Raw genomic sequence first — 19,698 nt, forward strand, 5'->3', positions numbered from 1 at the left:
AATGTCATTGATGAAATTAAAATGAAATGTTTTCAAAATTAAGAAATTAAACCAAACAATTATATACAACATAACATACATATGATATAACTATTATTTGTTTCAGTTAACGCAACACAGCTTAGTGGATAACGTTGGACAATGTGCGCAAATTCGTTGATGATTTTACGACCCCAAAGGTTCCAAATTTACCTTACTTTATCAATATGTACCTAAAAGATGGCGTAAAGTTTGTTGTGTTAGGTAGACATCTAATATAAACAACACAAAACACAACAGTATTCGACAAAATTGATTATTTCCATGATCTTCTGACTTTATATTTTTTCTACTTATAGAATTATCATAGCTATTCCAATGCTTACTTCAAACATACAACATAACTTTTAAATATATAACATCCCCATCCACAATGCTTTCCTCTCAATTTTACTAAATAAGTAACGGATTTTAATGAGTAAAACTATCATTTGAAACGTCGATTCAAGTCGCCACTATTCTTTCTTAAAATAACAGACTTTCAAAAATATCATAGTAATCTACTAAGTTCAAATGAAAAGATGCATGTTCAACTTTCAAATTATTCAGAAAAAAAGTCCACAAAACAAAGCCTTTGAATTTGAAAGTTCCGTTTGCGCTTACCGAACCAAAGACAATGAGGCCTTGCTGTTCAAGTGAAATAACAAGTATTTCTTTTTTTACTACACACCTGAATCAAAAAGATTGACACCTGAATGAACAGCAACAGGTGAAAACCATCTGGTGCGACCAAAAACAAATCGTTCTACAAAAAAGGCATTGATCGAAAAGGAATTACAGGAACTTTACAATGAACGTATAACTTTTGAATGAGAGAATGCTATATGAAGTGGGGTTTATAAAAAAAACGTATTTCTCGTAATTAGACTGGAGACTCGTTGAGTAATATAAATTATGATGGAAACTATTTTGATTATGTAGCATATAAAAAAATATTTTAACAAAAAAAATTGAACCGACTTCAAAAAAAAAAAAATAAGGAACTCACTAGAAATTAAATAATAATCAAAATTAGATTTAACATAAAATAAAACGTTTTAAAATAAAATATGTACATAATAATCGTTGTAATAGTTAAATAAAAATAAACAAAAAAATTATTTAACCTATCTACTACACGTATATTCTACTATATACACATACTTTAGCTTAATATCTACCTAAACCTATTTAACTATTTAGAATATTATTTTAACTACTATCAACTTATCACTTTGGATATATGTCACAAAACTTTGGTAATAGTTGGTAATAGTTAAAATAACATTGCAAATAGATAAATAGGTATTAAGCTAAATTGTTTGTATATAGTAGGATATAAAATATGTGTAGTAGATAAGTTAAATAAGGTTTCTGTCTATTTTTATTTAGTTGCTACAACGACTATTATGTATATATTTTATTTTAAAACGTTTTATTTTGTGTTAAAAATCAAGTTTGAATATTTTTTTATTTTTTAGTGAGTTCCTTATTTATTTTTTGATGTCGGTTCAATTTTTATTAAAAATATTTTATTTTTCTCCTTTTAGTGTTAGATATTTACTCAATAAATTACGCAATTATTTTATTAAGTATTACAATGGATAGTCCAATTCAAAGAGCAGCCCGTATGAGGAAAAATAGCAATAAAGAAACGATAATTAAAAATAAGGAACGCTTCAGGACCGGGGGTCCGCTAGTCTAGGTGATCTGACAAATTTTCCAACCAAACTAGAACAAGAAAAAGTTACTGCCCCCGCTGAGAATCCAAACCGCGACCTCCGCGTGTGAGTATAACGTTATAATCGTTACACCATACATTGCCTACACTGTTTCTACAACATCTCATATCATAAGGTTAGTACTTAAAAAGAAAACTGAATGGTTTTACTCTAAATTACTTCTGATCATATCAGCTCAGTGATAACATTGTAGACAAATATCTGATTATTTTAGATAAAAATATGTGAAAACTTGGTACGTGCCTTTGAAATTTGAGCGTTTCCATCGATTTCCCCCCCTTCCCCACAACAGATCATGATTTGGCTCAAATGGGACCACCTCGAAAGTGCACCCTTTCGATTAAAAAAAGAATTCTGAAAATCGGTGAACATACATCAAAAAAAATATATATGTTACTCCTTTTTCGAAGTTGGTTGACAGGAACAGTAAAATGGTAAAGCGTAAGGAAACTCCGCTATTAATTCGCAGCCCAAGTATAATTTATAACTAATTTTCGCGTAAACCACGATAATGGTGACTCTGTTGAACAAACAAACCATTTTAATGAACTTTTATTAGCACCTCGGGATTTGACGTACAACATTCGTCATACGAAACAATAGACTTTATATCTGATACCCAAACCAAAGCATTCAATTCAATTAGTTCCTCGCATTTACCATACTTTTATTGCGTGCATGTACATTATTCGATTGCCAATGGACCCCTCCGTTCGACATGACGTAGATTCACCCTCTTTAATGGGTTTCTCGTCCCCTCGTGGATGTAAACCGGAAGCTGTCCGCCAAATGTGGCCTCTTCTCGGGTCCCCCATCCAGCCAACGGTAAATCAAAGAGAACAGTTGTTCGATGGTTGGTTTTGTTTCCATCCCTCACGCTGTCTTTCCCTTCGACTAGTTAAACGTTTGATGTATAGGGCGTTTTCAGCGTAGCAATTAGACATCCCTACTTTGTAAAGAGTTAAACCCGACAGTTATTAAAACGGCATTGAAATTAATCCCATTCATATCTTCTCCAATACCGAATACACTATGGCAACTGTAATAATACTTTAAAATATGTATGTAAAATGTTACTATTCTGCGTATTTATATATTCAAATAATACATTCGCTAATATTTGGTTTGAATTTCTATTATAAAAATTTCGAAATTTTTTTTAATGCGAACGATTATAATTAAAAAAACAAATTTTCGATAATACTCTGCTTCTTGTACTCAATATACATTTTTTTAATATGAAAAAAGAGCTACCGATTGAAACAATTCGTAGAATTGTTTGTTGAAGATTGGTGTTTAACAATTCTTGAATTATCTAAATTATCGGAGGCTTAAAAAGCCTTGGGAACCGCAAACAAGAAAGAAAAGTAAACAGTTCTTCAGAAGATTTTCAAGGAAATAGAAACCTATTTATTCAAAGTATTGGCCATTTGATCTTATGCCTCTTGCCCATCTTTCAAGCAATTTATGGATGTCATCCAAAAAAAAACTTTCGTCCTTTGAGCAAAATCAATCATCAAACAATTTTTTAACTTCTTCGAAATTGGCGAAGTGTTGCTCTGGAATATGTTCCATCCAAATGCCTTCAACGCTTCCTTGACCGGTTTTGTTTTATGAGACGACACATTATCATGCTGTGAAATCTCTTTACCGTGTTTTCGGGTCAATTCTGGACGTTTTTCGATCAATACACAGTTCAAATTAATGACAGTTTTCGGTAGCGATCACTATCAACTGTTTCACCAGTCTGGTCCCACCAAGTACAGAAGATTGTCTCACGACCAAAACGATTTGGCTTTGGAGTTGATCGGCCGGCTTCACCAGATGACAACTATGATCTTTTGCACTCAGACGATTTTCCATTTGTTTGTCATTCAATAGATCTGCCACCCATCTTCCGGTCTTTTGCCCCATTGCTCGAAATCATTATATCTTGGGCTACATTTATCTCTTCTGGCAATTGTTTTTCAAACCACGTCTCACATGTTACGGCTAGAGCATGGTCACTGGAAGTTCCCACCACCAAACGATGACTTTCAGCGGCTTCTTTCTTTTGATTAAATAGACATGAAACTTTAAAAAAAAACAACGAAACATTTTCGAGAAGAGAAAAGGTATATAAATCTATGACGGTGTTATTTTCACAAAATATAACATGAATAACTTTGAGGGTTGACGTCAGTAGAATAAAATGACATATATCATATCATAACATTGCATACTTAAACCTGGCGACATATGTTAGAAAAACCGGTAATGACTTTCCGGTACACTCAATATTTCTGAAAAAATACACCAAACCTATATTATATATCAAATATAATAAACATTTAACATAATTCGGTACCATATAAATTGCGAAAAATAAAGGTCAGAAGCTTGTATTCGTAATAATTGAAACAAAAACAAGCTTGAAATATCAAAGATCACAGCGAGATTATTTTTCTGGAAAATCAGACATCCCTTATTTTGTATCCGAATATTTTGTGCTGTTCTCCGAATTCAAACATATCCAATTATTATATTCTATTTTGAGCCATATTAATTAATATTTTATCATTACTATATTTTATTCAAACATATTAAAGTAAGTATAACATCTGAAAACAGGTTTATATTAAATAACCTTAAAACTCCTTATTTAAAAAAACTATACTAACGAAATTAAAAATGATAATTAAGTATCAAAAAATATATTATAAGAAATGCGTATCGTATACAAATATATTATGAGTGGAAAATAATTCTGAATATAGTGGATAGCGTAAGTTATATGATACCACATTCAAATTTTCTCTAACTCGGACTCTATCTTTTGTTTTACAGTGAACACTTTTTATTAAGCTACGAATGTTAATTTGGTGGAGAATAAAATATTATTTGCGGGGATGTTGGACTTTCTTTTTAACTAAAAATGATATTGACGGTCGAACATATTTACGAGCACAAAACTAATTAAAATCTTTATAAAAAAACATATTAAAACAAAAAAAAATGGATAACGGTTAATAGCAAGAAACAAAAATTATAACTCTTATATACTAAATTAAACCATACAGAGTTACATACCTTTTTATAAATATTGAATATCTCAATGCCAGACGAAATCCCCTAAAACCAAAAACCTTCAATTGTCGCCTTTACCCACCACATACTGATCAGACTACTAAAAAATTCTCTTCCGCATTCACATCAATGACAAGGTCTCTAAAAAGCCTCTTCTTTCATTTGTTCTATGATAACGCCCATCAAACGTACAAAGATATTAACGCACACATACATACATATATGTCTGAAGGTCGTCAGAGGACTAAACAAAAAAAATCAATAGCACAAATGTTAAATATAGTTAATATAATAAAACCTTTTTTGTTAGCAGTAAAAAAAGTTTCCATGAATTCGCGTAAGGGTCTGGTCGATCTGTAAAACCACCGTGATTTCATAAACTACAAGTTTTATATTGTACTTTATAGTTGTATGCATTTAATTATTAAATATTCTAAAAGTTCTATTCGTCTATTAAATATTCTCGTTTTGTTTCACACTTGAGTCTCAGTCAGAGTGATAAACTATTTTTAAAAGTAATGGGAAGTCGATATCCATTGTTTCTGTTAGCGAATGAGCAATAAAATTGAGGAAGAGTGTAAATGATGCCTTACTAACTTCTTGTTGATTCATGTAATTGTTTAAAATACTACATTTTTGAAACTGAAGTACTTTTTAAAAAATAATTATTACAGTGTTGTCTACTAACCCATATAGTTTGTCTTTACGATAAATTAAATCTAGCTAAATATCTAGGTGGACCCATCCCACCCATAAAACAGTGTGATTCTGTGTCTGGAATACTTGAACACATCTTTAACAACATAAGAGTGTCAGTAAGAGTACTGATAAATGCGATTTTCTTCCAATTAACTAATAAATTTTCCTATATTTCAGCTTAAGTTCTTTCCCTTTCTTGATATGTTCCTTCCAGCGAAATATTCCACTAAGAGTCATTCTGAGATACTTAGCGTTGTTATATGGAATGGTAGTATAATATTAATTATTGCTATTGATATTTGACCGATCCGATTGTGAACTGAAGATTTGCTTTTGTTAATTTTTATTTTTCAAGTTTGGGTCTAAATATTTATATTGTCACTGGTCTGTTGTAGTTATTGGGTTGCTTCTTCACTATTATCTCTGTCAGTAAGAATCACAATATCATCAGCAAATCTAGCCATCGTGATATAGGCCAATTGTGGCATATCACATATGTAAAGTAGGTAAACAATTGGCTATAATACAGTTCCTTGTGGTACACCTGATTTGGCCTCTTTAATTGTAGAATAGGCTTCCTCTTGTTTGACTCTAAACATTCTAGTTTAATGTAAGATTTTAGTAGTTCGGTGTGTTTCTTCGGTTAATTTTCTGTATCTTATAAATGAGGATGTCGTGCCAAACCTCATCGAAAGCTTGTGCTGCATCTAAGAATATAGCTGTAGCGTAGTAGAAAAAGCGTAGTCTTTTTTGTTTAAAATTGGCTTTATTCATCAATGTAATAACCATCAAGATCGACACAATCATTCCGCAAAACCTTCTTTTGCCTCAAATTAGGTCTCAGTTTCAACGATATTCTCTTCAATCGAACAAAAATGTCTTACCGGTGAGCATTTTTTAAGGTCTGCGAACAGTCAGTAGTCGCTGGAAGCTAAATCTGGCGAATAGGATGGATACAGAAGCAATTTCAAGTTCAATTTATGTAGTTTTGCCATTGTTTTGATTTGAAACATTTGATTTGTCTTGATGTAACAATTCGTTTTCTTTGCCATATAGGGTCGTTTCCTTGCAATTTCGGCCTTCAAACGCTTGCATAACGCTATATAATATTTAGTGTTGATGGTATTTCCCTTCTCAAGATAATCGATGAATATTACGCTACGCACATCCCAAAATACTGAGGCCATAACCTTTCCAGCCGATTGTTGTGCTTTTGGGCGCTTTGGACGAGGTACAAGAGATTCTGTCGACTCATATGACGATTGTTTTGATTCCGTAGTGTAGTGGTGAATCCATGTTTCATTTATTGTCACATAACGACGTAATTTCCGGTTTGCTACGTTTACACACTGCCAAACACTGCTCAGAATCATCAACGCATTCTTGTTTTTGGTCCACAGTGAGTAAACGCGGCACCCAGTTTGAACAGAAGTTTCTCATAGTTAAATGCTTATGCAACATAAAACCAACACGTTATTTTGATATCTTTACGATGTTAACTAACTCAGACAACTTCACTTTTCGATCACTCAAAATGATTCTGTGGATTTTTTGATGTTTTCCGGTGTTACCGCCTCATTTTATTGTTATTTCTGATGGAGCGGAGTCCTTATAACATTTTTCAAGCCATTGCTTCGCTTGAACGGTATTTTTTTTATCAAGAAACAGTGTAAAATTAAAACAGGAAATTGTTTTTGATCCACTGTTTTTAGCGCAATAACTAACAAACTTATGAGTAAATAATATCATGAAATTTTAACAGCTTTCTTTTGAAGGTTAGTACGGTGAATGCAATAAAACTAGAGCCATTTATGTGTTGGGCCCGGGACTTATTAGCCAATGTATTATGTTTAATATCTGTATAATGAAACCGCAATATGTGACAGAGTTTTGACATTAATATTAAAATGTAAATTCTTTTACATCGTTAAATTACCTTGATTTTCTTTTTCAAAATATGCAATAAAACAGAAAACGGACCGGTATTTTCCGATCGAAATAAAAAAAAACACTTTATTCTCAAAATATGCAATGACCCTCATAAAGGAATAATTTCCGTACATTTTTAAACTGTTTATTATTCATACGTTTTCACCATTGCATTTTATACATCGTTGCAAACACATTTCGACCGTAAATAAATGAAGAAAGTTTAAATTTCATTGCGTAAACATATCGTTTATTTCACGGTAAGCGCTGCGCAAACGCCATCATGACCGGATTTGCAAAATATAGAATGCGAGGAAAAAAGCTTTTCGCTAAATACCATTTAGCCGGCAACGTATACCTGGGGTATTAAATATGCACACCCATTAAAATCCAGATGGCCCAGGTACGGCGTATTTATGATAATAATAAAATTCGGTGATGACCTCACGGTCTCCCGGTGAAATATGTAAAGTATTTTTTTGTCGCCGTACAACGTTGCCAATTACGAACGAACCAGTTCATTTGTTTTTGGCGATATCCGTTTGAGAGGTGACTTTTTTCTCTTGTCGTTGGTGGTAGCTCGATTTGGTCGTCTTCGCTGGGGCAGTTTTTGTATCTAGATTAGTTGACGTGACGGTGAAATCGATCTCTATTTTATTTATCACTTTTTGCGTGCATTTTAACATCTCTTTTATGTTTATAAAGATATTGATGAAAAAAGTTTGTAACAAAATATCAGAAATTAAATATTAAATATTCAGTAACATATAGACTATTCAGAATTTAGATTTGTGTTGAAAAACGTACTTTAATATTAATTTACCTTAAAAAAATATTTAAAAAATGTTCTCTGAGTTATCTGTGACAGTATTTTTTACTATCTCAGAGTGTCATTTTTGCCAACAACCAGAGTTTATCTGGACTGCGCTTCGAACCACGGTCAACGATATTAAACCTATCGACTGACAAGTAACAACAATTATATCGTTGACATTAGGAAACATTTTATTTACATAATTAACACAATAAGTTTGTGAGAAAATATAACGCTCATTACAGTCATCATTCAATATTACAGTGATATCTAAATATTTAAAAAAATAACTATTATCTTTTTTGATGAGAATATGAGTATATTTAATTATCATAATTAGCAGTTTTAATAGTGGATAATCAAACTTATGGAAATATATAGTTGATAAAAGTTATGATTCAATATTAAATAATTTCCAAACGTTAAAAAACGTTGACTTATTTTTATTAGGTACCATTATTTTATTAGATAGAGAATGGTTAAATAATAAAAAAATGGTTTGAGAGATCTTCATGAACATTTAAAAGCTTAAAAATACAAACTAATTATTGAAATTATATTTTTCAGATGTACTCTTCGATTGATCGATTCGATTTGATAGAACCTGGAACTTTTTAATATTGATTTTTTTTTTAATTTCGTTGGCAATACTTCATATTTTCTGTCTATAAAATTGATATTCGTTTAATTACTTGATTTTTAATAGTCTGCATTTATTTCTCACGTAAAATCATATGACCAAATACAATGTAAGCAACCAAAAAAAACGTCGACACTTACAACAGCCTGATATCAATGTTAGTCTAAAATATATAGTAATTTAGACAAGACTGAGATCATGGCGATGTAACGACCTCGACTGGCCAAAATACATAACTAGAACCCGAACAAAACAAACTATGTCACGAATTGAAATTTAAATAAATAACGTGGGGTGTATGATGCTGTTGAAAATCACCAAAAACAAAACACGATCCAATAAATTAGGCCGTCCCCTAGCCAGACACCCTCCTCCGAAACCGCTTCGTTAATTTTCAGGATGACATTGAAACGTTTTCTTAACAAGTTCACATGGTCACACCCTAGTTCGTACCCTTCGAATAAATTTTGAGTTTGGCTAGATTTCAAGGTCTTGATAAAAAAAACCTATTTCCTTTATAACCGTCTTGTAGACTTTTGGTGGGAAGCATAATACCGTACATCCGTTAATGAGTTTGTTTGGTGAGGTGTTTCAAAATCGTATCGATATGTAAATATTTAGAAAAATAATAAAGAAAGAGACAAATATGACGACATCATAGATGATACTGAGATAAAAAGAAAACTAAATTATTGTAAATAGATAAATATTTAGGTTTCGACATTTTAAAAGTAGTTATTTTGATGTCAATATTAATGAATAGCCTGGAGAACTAAAAAAGTTCGAAAACAATGAATCTCAAGGCTTATTGGATGAAACTCCAGCACAAATTCTCAAAGAACTTTTAAACAGCTTAGAAGTCTATGAATCAACGGTTTCCAGTCATGCACATGCGATGAAAAAGATCCAAAATAAGTGAAAATGGCTGCCAGCCGAATTGACTGACAATACTATAATATGATACAGACACCAAATATTCAAATCGCTAAAATGATAAGCTTTTAATACAGCGTGCCAAAAGTCCCGCTACCATTTTGATTGTCTATAACTTTGCTCAAAGAAAAAATAAGTAAGTTTGGTTTTCATAAAAAGTTTATTCCGTCGTCGCGATTCGCTATGCAACTTTCCGCTCTTTTTAAGGCATTTTTCATGACATCCACCAGCATCTGATGCTGAATTTCTTCAATTTCGTGACGAATATTGTGTTTAAGATGTTGAATGGTTTGGGGGTTATTCACATAAACTTTTGATTTTAAAAAACCCCATAAGAAAAAGTCTGGTGCTGTTAAATCCGGAGATCTGGTTGGCCATGCTAAATCGCCACTTCGCGAAATTAGCCTTCGTGGAAAAACATCATTCAATAATTGAATTGTCGAACGAGCATGTGTGATATGGCCCGATCTTGCTAAAACCACATGTCCTCTAGTCCCTTCAGGCACAAGAAAATTTCGAATTATGTCTTGGTACTGTTCAGCAGTAATAGTAACTACAACACCTTGGTCATTAAAAAAAGGGAACAATGATGTTTCTAACATGAATACCAGACCATACAGTTGTTTTTAGTGGATGCAATGATGTTTCATGAATTAACTGAGGATTCTGTGTTCTCCAAAACCAACTGCTCTGTTTATTGACTTAGCCACTGAGAAGAAAATGGGCTTCATGGGACTAACTGAATTTTTTAAGGTCAATGTCAAAATTCGTCTTAAACTGCGTGCAGAAATGTGTAACTGGGAACCACGTTTCCGAATTGATGTTTCTGGAAACTCTGCAACACTTTGGCGCATCAGAGCCACATTTTCAACGTTACGAGACGTCCGTTGTCTTCCAGAACGAGGCCTGTCTGCTGTCGTACGATACGTTCGAAAATTCGAATGTAAACGATAGATTATTGTTTTGTGAGGCACTGGACGATTAGGATATTTTTGAAGCAATTTCCGCTGAGTGGAAACAATGGAACAATAAATATTGTCACTATTTCTGGTCGTTCTTGCGGCGTATATCTATCCATTATAAAATTTGGACGTCTACACAATACAATGGTTAAAGCGAAACTGAGCTACGAAACGTCACATAACCAAGATGGCGTGCAATCAAAATGGTAGCGGGACTTTTACCATTCACCTATTAGGGTCAAATAATATTAGATACATTGAAAATTGCTGATATTCTGAGTATCACTTATTATGACCAATAACTTATCTATGTGACACATTGAGTTGCACAAAAGAATTAAATGATTAAAGTTCTATGATAATGCTAAAAATTATTCTATGAGAAATGCCAAAAGAATTTGGTAAATAATGATTAGTATTTAATGCCTACTAAACGACTGCTTGTCTTTTATAAATCCAATATAACACAAGTTTAAGTAGGACAGAGGCGTAATTAACGTATAATTAATTAGCTAGGATATCATTTTCCAATTAAAATAGTATAAGTTAATTATCTCTATAAACTACCCGACCGTGTTTCCATCCTAACTAGTACCTGATCAGTAAAAAAAAAGGAACAAACATAATAATGAAAAAAATTAATGGAAAACAAAATGAACAATTGATGTTGGATGTTGCAGCCTCTTGTTTTAACACAAGACCATGATGGTTAACCTAAACCTTATTCACTCGAAAATAATTTTGTTTACTACTATTAAAGAATAAGACACACAACAATCATCACAAAATCTTGGTTATTTTTATGAAGGATAAAGTAACAAAATGGCATCGATTTTTAGTTTTACCTTTGACGAGTAGATAGTATTCCATTACATTTTTAAAAATAAGTTATGTACGTTAAAACCAATTGAAAACAATAGGTACAATTTAAAATACTTTAGAAATAAAAGGTCTAACAAATCAGCAGTTATCTAAACAATAAAATATATGTTAAACATATTATATCCTAGATATACAGAACTATTAACACAAAGTCTTACTAGTGCAAGATAACCTCTGATCTCACCTTATTTACAGTAGGATGTCAAGAATGCAATCGTAATTCGTCGTTGGAATTTAGAAATCTGAAAACCTACTTTCAACCAATATGTCGCATAAAATTCAATATATGAACTATTATCTGTTTTGACTGGGGTGAACGTTTTTTAAAATAAATATCTATTAGAAAAAAAACCGAACTATTTGCAATATCATCAAAACATTTGCTCCTTGTACCTTATCAAAGTCCAAATACTAATCAGACCGGGTGTTTCGCTATTAAACGTGTTTAAACCGAAAATCGTTGGGATGTTTGCAATAGTTAGAACGATTTCTACTGGTTGAAACAGTCTTATCAATCAGGAACCAACAAACTATTTCCGGGAATTACTTTTTTGGTATAATAGTCGACCTACTTTACTCCCAAAAAAAAATCACCCCGAAAAGCAAACAATATGAAAATTTTAACGAAATAAAATATTTTTAGTAACAGTCAGGACTTATCCTGTAGTTAACAGATACAGGATAACAAAACTAATCAGATTGGTTACCCATAAAAACATTGCTATGTCAGCTTCATCAAAAGGTGAATAATTTATACATCTAATCTATTAATACTTCTTAAGAGTTTATTTCTATTGGTTGTGTTTTTATGATGTCGACTACGAAGTAGCTGTTCGACTACCAACGAAACTATCGAAGAAACAAAAACATCAAGAAAAAAATTGTATTCATACCAAACAAATATGCTATGTATATAAAATGATTACCTCCAATTTCCAAGAAATCACTATTAACACCAAACACTACACGATATTATACCTGTGAAAAAATATAAAATTTGAAATATTAAATACTTTTGAAAAAATCCGAATTTGCGAAGCTCAAAAACACAATATTATGAACAAGAAAAACTAACGAAGAACCATTTGTTTATAACAGCAATGTGTTGATAACTAAGGAATAACATAAATACGATTTAAAGAGAAACGAATTTATTAAGAATGAGTTATTTATAGAAAAATCCCCATAAGTAATTAACAATTGTGAAATTGAAGTTATTTTCATGACATCACTTTTACCACGTATTGAAAAGTTTATATATATTTCATATTTCCTCACTTCTAATACGTCAGTCGCGTAAGATGATTAACATAAAATATACCTCAAAACATTAACTTGAATTACTAAATCACTTAGAACATTAAAAACTAAATCGAATATTCAATTTGCAAACAAAAACTAAAAAATTACAATCCGTGAATTGGACTTCGAATTGCTTTCTCAGCCACCGTATTCTCCAGATCTCGTCCCCAGCGTCTATTTCCTGTTCTCAGATCTCAAAAGAACGCTCGCTGGGAGGAAATTTTCGTCGAATGAAGAGGTGATCGCCGAAACTGAAGCGTATTTTGAAGCAAAGGACAAATCGCACTACAAAAATGGCGTCGAAAAGTTGGTAGGTCGCTATAAGTAATATATCACCCTTGAAGGGAATTATGTTGAATAAAAAAAAGTTATTTTGCTAAAAAAATGTGTTTTACTATGGTAGGCCGGGGACTTTTCAATTGACTTGATATTAAAAAACCTATTTGGAAAAACGTAAGTAATTTTTTCAAATTTCAAGACTAGAATATCACTTAAGTTCAAAATGTCAAATTGGGTGGTTGAATTCTATAAGTTTAAAAATAAATAAAAACGTACCTCTAACAAAACATTGCAAAGAAAACAAATATAGTTATCAATTTGTCTATAATCGCAATACAATTATAAGAATGGTTTCCCCGATACTACTTCGTTATCGCCATCTTTTTCTCGGAAGTATTCCATTCATAAAAATGTCCATTGTGATATCATTTACAGGAAAAGCTCATTTTTATCGGTAGCAAATTAAACGCGATACGGTACGGAGCAAAACCATCTCACAATAATGGAATGGAGTTTCGTAATAACGATAATTGTAGTTGCTTGAGTGACTTTATAATATGTTTTTGTACAGAATTCGGTTCCCACAATCTTCGTTCTAACACACGAACATCCTTAATGACAACAAGTTTCAATTCAGATCTCATAGGAGTGAAGATATTTTTAAACAATGTTGTTATAATGCGCCTACAGTTATATCTGCTAATAATTATTATCAATAATTAGTATGATAATGCAGATAATGAATTAACTGAGTCAAGACATCAATGAGTTCCTATTACTATTAATAAAAAAAATTACGCTTAAATTTGCTAGAAGTGATGTCATAAAAAAAACAAACGTCTTTTAATATCGATTTTTAAATTGTATTAAAATACTTTAAGTTTAACCGACTGAAGACATCGTGAAACTAAAGAAGTTCCCTTTGATTTCATTCAAATTTTAATAAAATATGAATTACAGATATGAGTCGGGGGGTTTCGGCCATCGAGAAAAATATCTGTAGTCCATTCAAAGTTATGTTTTACATATGTCATCTACATTTGCGACGTCAAAACGTCGCATTGTTGCCGCATCAACTGAGTTTTAGTTCGGTTTGTCTTTGACATACAACAAAATTCTAATCTAAATAAAATAATCGAACAAAAATGTTATTAAATATAATTTATTTTAACATTATGGTACATCTAAAAACTACAGTTAATTATACAGTCACAATAGTTTATAGGTTAGAGTTATAACTTCTTATCATTATTGCTTTCAAGAATTCTGCATACATCTGACAACCAGACGACTTTGATGGGCTCATTCGTTTACGCGTTCGAACTAATCAGACAGCATTGTGTCTCTTTTTATCTAGAATAAAATGACAAGGAAAATATGAAAACATCTTGATGACGCATATACAAATAAACTTTGAATAAACTATATAATGTTTAATAACACTTTATATCAGTGTCTTGCTTACAGCCTAAGTAATCTCATTACTTTGCAAAAAAACTTTACGATAAATGAACACCATGAATGCAAACTAAAGTATTCATCAACCAGTAACGATGGCCATCAATTTGGCTTCATTACCCCATTGTTCGCATTCCTAGCGATTAATTTTCCATCCTACGAACTCTTCGATTTTCCATTCCCGTGTTTTCCCAGTTTTGTTCTGGAAAAGTGGGTCTCGATTATAAATATAACGCCCACTGTGGCGTCACGCCACCATCCCACGCTCAGCGCTTCTGGTGAGGACGTTTTCATCTCTTTGTCACGGTTGTTTGGATCGTAGTTTAAATAATTAGTTTCGAATGAAAAACTCATTGAAAATAAATTTTAAAAAAAGCACATCGAAGAATGATTTTGCATTATCTGTTCAAGTTAAAGAAAATACGTAACATTTTACTAATACCTTGAACTATATTTAAACAATTCTGTTCAAAATAACCACATTATCTCCTTCACTAGACTATAAATGATAATGTAATAATATGTTTAATGAAACCGTCTAATATGTAAATTCGATATTATCTGATTTCGATTATATTCCACTCATAAATAAAAATTAATATTTAACACCCCCTTAAAATTAGATCAACCCACGCTATCGACCTACGTATCTACCCTAAATTAAGCAAGGCATCACAGAGGGCACACGACGTACCACGATAATTTATAACAAAGTGATAACTAAAACTAACTGATGAATTTTGTTTGAATTAAAAGCTTCTTAAAAAATTTTCAATTTAGTTGCATTTCTTTGGTGTTTGGTATAGAAACATGCTTCATCAATTATTTTGAAGACAAGCCTTGAAATACCCAAGCTACGTTTTTTTTAAATTTAGAATATATAGAAATGCTTCGTTTCCTCAAATGTATTGACACTAGCACCTTAAATAGTGTAGAAAAGGTATATTGAAATAAAAACAGAATAATGTTTACCTAAATACAAGAAAATACGCTATCATTATGTTATATATTACACATCATCTCTTACAAAAAAAAAACTCGAAACTTAAAAACTACATATATGAAACAGTAATTTATATATCAACAGGTCTCAAAACCAGTATGAACAACAATAAAACACCAGGATACAGACACATACTTGAGCCTTAACCAGTGTAAGAAAGGTATATTAAAATAAAAACAGAATAATTTTTACCTAAATACAAGAAAATATGCTGTGATTATGTGTTAATATCATCATCACAAAGAAACTCATAAGAAAAACTACAGATACTCAAGAAGCTATAGATGGGGGTATTAAAAAATAACTAAAGAAAACCTGAGCTCAATAAAACCATGTTCCGTAACCTGGAGGTATTATACCAGTGATTAGTAAGCTAGAACATGTCGTAAAATATTCAGGCATAAAAAGCTCTTTCTATATATTTTTTATGGAAACTGATTTTCAGATCAATGTTCGTAACATTTTGATATGTACCCCTTCAAAGTACATTAAATACACCGAAATTTTAAAAAAATCCAAGAAGTATAACCTAATAATGTATAAAAGCGATTCAGCTTCAAAACCAACATAATTGAACAAAAAAACGATGTTACCTCACGAGGTTCGCGCATTGATTTAATTTATTGCGAAACTTGTTGATCGTCGATAATAAAAACTCCGTTGGACCACTCCTTCATGCTCTCGCCGAAAACATATGTTACGACCTAAATAATTCCGCCATTACAAATTTTATTACATTAACGTACCCCATAAAATCCAGCCAGCCCGCATAGAATCGATACGGATTACAACCCCCTTTTGCACCCTACAAAAAACCCCGATTGATTACCCCACCATGCTAATTTCAATTTTCAACACAAAAATAGCAGATTTTCAACCAATCTCTCCTCGTGCATACTTGCGCAGTTGGAGGGGAGACTTCAAAGCCTCTTTCAACAATGTGTGCGCGGGTATTGGGAAACTTTATCGGTAATATCATTTATTGTTATGACTGATAAACAATATTACCTTGAAATCATTTTAAAATCAATAGGAAAAGCAAACAATACTCTCGATCTATGCTAATCGTCGATAATTATGGTTTTATTTAAATTCGGGAACAGGTAATAGTTGAAAATTTAAATAGAATGCTAATTAATGATGTTTGATTAACATCTAAAACGTAGACCACAAACATAAATAGTTTTAAATGAGTTTTACTGTAGATTTCTCATGAGATCTAAAAATATTTATAAAAAAAATGAAGGGAAACTTTTTAGAACACCCTGTATATACAAAAACAGCCAGACAATGCAATAATGAAATACAACAGCCAAAAGTAATGTAAAACCGTGAATGTGGCATAAAAAATTTCACTTTTCCCAAACAGATAGAAGCTGTTAAAAAAGAACTCGTGATACTATGCGGAAAAGTACGAAGGTGTATCCGGAACGACGACGGTGATATAATTAAAGTGACCAACGCACTGCCGTGGTTATTTTTTACGTGCTATATATACATGCATCAATACCCAGGTAGTAGGTGCCACATTCAGTAAAATCAGTCAATGAACTATGAACGGCGAAACAAATGAAACGAAAACGTCGAAAAATATTAATGGTCGCTGGTTGTTTGACGGTAAACACGTTTTCCTTGCAGATAATATTCGCCGTTCAAATACTAGATATACATAACTGTAAAGTACAGGTGCTTTGGGCACGTACATTCTTTTTATTACTGTCCAGGTACGAAAAATGGAACTATTAAAACTCGACGACTTATAGCCTAAGAATCACCGTCTACTATAACTACACTATACGTCAGCAGAAATCCGACAATTGTAAAAGAAACATCACACAAAATCGTATAAGAATGAAGGTCACACCGTCAACACTGCTCCACCGCATTCATTCTGAAAACATACCCATTATATCCTATTTACTGTGAAGATGTATCAAACACAAAACTGTAAATGAGTCACTGAGAAAATGAAACGGTCCACTACAGCACACTGCGATTATTCATTCTTTGAAAAAATGTAGGTATAGCGAAGGCATCATCACAGGTACGACGAAACAAAACTTTCTAGTCCGGGAAATGAAAACCCCTCGGTGGTTTCGACCTTATACTATTCGATCACAATTTCCCCCGTGGCCGTTCGATCTTCCTCGATTGATCCAGCTCGTTATCGCACGCTATTTTGATAAAAACATAAACAAAACTCGTCCCGTAGACCAGCGATACCGTTTTATCGACATGCAACAACCACAACGCGGCGAGTAACTCTAGTTCTGTAAACGTAATAATAGCGCCACTAGCGGGGAATGACGGAACGACACGTACGGCTTCGGACATTTTCGGTTCTGGTCAAATCGTTTAGGTGGTTTGTGGGCTTGTCGGATTTCGTTCTATTCCCTTTTCTTGTGGATTTATTTTAGTCACAATTATTTTATAAAGAAGTTTACTCTCACATTGTACATAACTTAATACAGTTTAAATTGATTTAAATCGTAATTACATTTCGTTAAAAAAATAGTATTTTTATATAAAAACAATTAAATTTATATACCAGACTTGTATATATCATAAAGAGTATTGTTGTTATCGGCGCACTATTGTTGTTCAGTTAATTACGTTATAATCTTATTCTAAGTACAATCAGTGATTAATATTTTTCAAAACCTAATAAATAATATAATCAATAAATAAAATTCATACAGAAAATCGATAACGTTTTACTTGAAATATTACTAGAACTCTCGAAGCGGCAACAGCGCGCGTTACCGAAGAAATACCTTTCTCTCCCTATACCGAGAGTTTTTAGGCTACACGCATATACAAAATCGGATCTGCCAGCATTCTTACTCGTTCGACAAGAATTGAAAGTTTCAGCGAATTACAAATCGAATACGGTATGTTTGCGTGCCGCTACATTGCCTATCGGTATTCGGATATGATTATAATTGAAACGATATTCAATTCGCATGGGCGCATGATCGCCTTCTCTCGCAAAATTAGAATCGAACCCACACGGGAGTCTTTCGCTTTCACAACCTTCCGATCGTTTCGGCGTGGGCTTCGAGACGGTCATCGAGAATCCAAGATGGGAAACAAGATGGCATAGATCCATACCATTATGCGGTGTCTATTATGTCAATGGCGGTACTTGAAAGAGGGCGCTGTTACTTCATTCTGTATTCCTAATTACCATCAATTCGTCTCTAAAACAGAAGTCTGATAGATGGCGCTGCAAGGGGATGTCAGATACGGACTATCCTAGCACTTAAAATTATCTATAAGAAAAATGTGCCTCATTAATCCGATTCATTATTAATGTTTCGATCTATTTAGCATTCACAATGTTGTAAGGTGCCTTTAACAATATCATTCGGATGGCTAGAAAAGGTGTCTTAATAATTTAAATTCGTTTATCAAGAATTATTATTTCTACTCTGGTTGGAATTAGCGATGTTATGAGGCTAATGTTTTTTTCAAAATTGAGAAAATCAAAGAAATTAACATCATTTAATCAATACAGGTAAATGAAAATTAATTTTGAACGCATTATAGTTGTTTGATCGCTAAAAAATGTAATACAATATTTTTAAAAAAGTATATAGAAATTGTAATTAGTTATATTTTAAGTTTCTTTTTAAGTGAATTAATCCTATATATATATATATATATATATATATATATATGTATCCAGACGTTATCCTGTCCGAAAATTGGCCTTTTTTAGAAACACCATAAGATTATCACAATAACATTCAATTAGTTGTTATAATCAAATTTTTTTTAATTTTAATATAAAAATATGATTTAAAAAATCCTAGAAACCTATCGCAGCACCACCTACCAGGTCCGGTTATGAATCTAAACAATTCTGGAATCTATATAAAAACACACACAAAATTTCATCAAAATCGGTCCAAAAGTTTAGGAGAACTTCAGTGACATACGTATGGGCAGAATAATTAAATTATATAAAA

At 32.2% G+C, this 19,698-nt stretch overlaps 1 protein-coding gene across 22 annotated transcripts in view; it reads right to left on the bottom strand.

The window, feature by feature from the left end:
* The window catches only part of PDZ-GEF (PDZ domain-containing guanine nucleotide exchange factor), a 178,270-nt gene that overhangs the window by 90,660 nt on the left and 67,912 nt on the right, over positions 1–19,698 (bottom strand). For 7 of the 22 annotated variants that reach the window (XR_013006344.1, XR_013006343.1, XR_013006341.1 and 4 more), the window contains exon 1: positions 17,631–18,001. The exons of 14 other annotated variants lie outside the window; for them this stretch is intronic. The gene's annotated coding sequence lies outside the window, so the exon portion shown is untranslated. Of the gene's footprint in view, positions 1–4,829; positions 4,872–17,630; positions 18,002–19,698 lie in introns of those variants that run through there. One more of the 22 variants, XR_013006342.1, reaches the window with a different exon arrangement.

The sequence above is a fragment of the Rhynchophorus ferrugineus genome, unplaced genomic scaffold, assembly GCF_030347505.1.
Source record: "Rhynchophorus ferrugineus isolate W39M unplaced genomic scaffold, kcgeb_rfMv2 rfM6, whole genome shotgun sequence".
Lineage (NCBI taxonomy): Eukaryota > Metazoa > Arthropoda > Insecta > Coleoptera > Curculionidae > Rhynchophorus > Rhynchophorus ferrugineus.